The sequence below is a fragment of the Diaphorina citri genome, unplaced genomic scaffold (genome assembly GCF_000475195.1).
Source record: "Diaphorina citri unplaced genomic scaffold, Diaci psyllid genome assembly version 1.1 scaffold3568, whole genome shotgun sequence".
Classification (NCBI taxonomy): domain Eukaryota; kingdom Metazoa; phylum Arthropoda; class Insecta; order Hemiptera; family Psyllidae; genus Diaphorina; species Diaphorina citri.
Genome location: NW_007380968.1, coordinates 1 through 2,728, shown reverse-complemented (window position 1 = coordinate 2,728; position 2,728 = coordinate 1). Strand labels below are relative to the sequence as shown.

The 2,728-nt window shown below is 35.0% G+C and overlaps 1 long non-coding RNA gene across 1 annotated transcript; it reads left to right on the top strand.

Annotated features, from left to right (window-relative positions):
- Nucleotides 1-224: 224 nt before the first annotated feature.
- Nucleotides 225-2,223, top strand: LOC113472003. The gene is made up of 2 exons (XR_003394491.1): nt 225-399; nt 2,041-2,223. It is a non-coding gene; the product is annotated as an uncharacterized LOC113472003 (long non-coding RNA).
- The last annotated feature ends 505 nt before the right edge of the window (nt 2,224-2,728 follow it).

Genomic DNA, 2,728 nt, shown 5'->3' with positions numbered 1-2,728 from the left:
TTTTTTTTTTTAGGAAAAAAATGACGTCATTAGTAGGTACGGCAGTTTATTGCTTCAAAAAACTTCGAGAGTGTACGGAATCCACAAACTTTCAACATCCATGAAAACAAATGCAAAAAGTTCCATAATATTCTGCTAGAGTGCGCTAGTAAATACGCCCGCGCATGATGCACAGATGGCGGCAAAATTTAAAATTTTGAATTATTTTATTTTATAAAAAAATGTATGGAGTTTGGAGTAGGAAGGAATATTAATTTCTACATCTATTTTCTTTATTTTTTATGCATAAATAATTAGTTATTAGATAATCAAAGGTGTGACAGGATGGAGTAAGCTTCTAGCTTCTTGTACACTACAAAATCTATAAATCCAGTCCAAGGAAAACAAAATCAAAGCAAGGTAAGTCACAGTCACCTAAAATAACAAACTGAATAAAAGAGTCATTTCTGGGGAGATAGGTATTTTGAATTTGACCTAATTTTATCATTCCAAGAATAACTCAATTTGAGATTTTGAAGATTTTTAATAAGTTGAATGCATCAGTTCTGGATAGATCACTGAAGCAACATTGTCAGTAGTTGGTATCGGAGTGAGTGACAATCTGGGTAAATAGGTGGTAGGTACCTACTATTGTACGGAGCACTCAAATTAATGGAACCCATACCAGCATAGTTTGCATTGAAGGTGGTGTGCTTGTCTTCTGTCTTCCTACGATCTTTAATTTCAAGATAAAACCACCTTCATAGAAATAAGTAAAACCATGTAAAAAAAAAAAAAAAAACTGTGGTGCCTATGAAGCTTGTTGAATGGAGGAGTTGCAAATGGGTAAAAATTATAAATAAATGGTCGATTCCTATGTAAAAAGTTGGGAAAAATCCAAATTTGAGGTCAAAACTCCGAAAAAATAACTGTAAAAGGTCGAAAATTCAATTTTTATAATGAAAGAGTTCAAAGATTTGTGACGTCAGACTTAACGCAGTTGCTATTTTTGTCCGCTAGGTAGCGCCACTATGCAAGCGCGTTAGCAGAGGAGCAGAAAGAACTGCGCAGAAATGTATGCGCACAAACACATTAATGCATTGCTTGCGAGGGAGCTTTGCTCGGGACATTTGATATGATTTGATGTGACGTCATCGCCTACGGGAGCGTATGCCGTGACGTCAAAGTTCACGATTTACAAATAAACTGAATAAAAGAGTCATTTCTGGGGAGATAATTATTTTGAATTTGTCCTAATTTTATCATTCCAAGAATAACTCAATTTGAGATTTTGAAGATATTTAATAAGTTGAATAGTTGAATGCATCAGTTCTGGATAGATCACTGAAGCAACATTGTCAGTAGTTGGTATCAGAATGAGTGACAATCTGGGTTAATAGGTGGTAGGTACTAACTATTAATTGTAGGGAGCACTCAAATTAATGGAACCCATACCAGCATAGTTTGCATTGAAGGTGGTGTGCTTGCCTTCCTTCTTCCTACGCTCTTCAATTTCAAGATAAAACCACCTTCATTGAAAAAAACAAGCTAAGTCTGTCCCTCCGGGAATTTTTTAGCCCGTAGTTTATTTGATCGTGGACAGACAGACGACACAGAAGCAAATACAATAGTCCGTCCCTTATACCTTTTTATTACTATTGTAATAATAAAGGAAGGACAGACTAAAAACTGTGGTGCCTATGAAGCTTGTTGAATTCCCTGTGAAATATGAGACATAAAATCCAGTTATGGCCCTATTTGACACAGAGCACAGCCTCCCTAGCTTATTTAAAATGGGGAAAGGCCCTGGATACCACATATTCCAGAAAGAGACATTCCAATCCAATGACATTAGAATGCCTAGTGATAAAATAAAATTAGATTTTCTTTTGTAAATGTTTTTATTTATTTTATCAGGTGTGAATATTCTCAAATTAGTTACTAGTGTTCTACCTTTCTACCTCTCCCCTACCTACCTACCATTCTACCATCAACTACTTATTCAATAAAATTTTGATAGCTAATAATAATACCTAGGTATATGTTTTATTATTTTTCCAGATACATTGAGCAGTGGACAATCAGCACAAACCTTGTGGAGAATATGAAACTAGTTGAAGTTACATCTGGTAACAAATTCGTTGATGAGAGGTGTACAACAATGTAAGGCATACAGTAATGTGAAATTTGTTAGAAGACCACAGAATTTGCAAATGAAAGGATTGCATTCATCCCAGAGTATGACTGTATTTTTGTAATTGACCAATCTACCATAGAGGGGACGATACCCGATGAAATATCTACCAAAGGTAACGAAGAAGAGATATTGTAAGATGGAATGAATGAACAAGTCGATAGTTACTTTTGGTTCTTGATTGAATGTTCCAGAAAATTACAATGGGCAACCAGGCTGACTGTATCTAAGTTATAAATGTTATAATATCCTGTTTAGTGAATCAAAATTAGTGGATGTGACAAAACTCCGTCTGAAATTCAAATTTTCGACATCAGTACATACTGGACAGCATTCAGCAGAAAAGAACCAGGTAATTCCCATTACGGATGGTTCTTTTCAGCTCAATGGATCCCCCTTGTGGATGGTTCCAGAGTATGAAAATCATATTTTTGTTAAATCCTCAAACTCTTGTATGACTTGGGAATTCATCTAGACTAATCCTTGCAAATCTATATCCTACCAAGTATTGAAGTAAAAAATGTAAATGGTTTGATCTTTGGTTGGGTAATTATT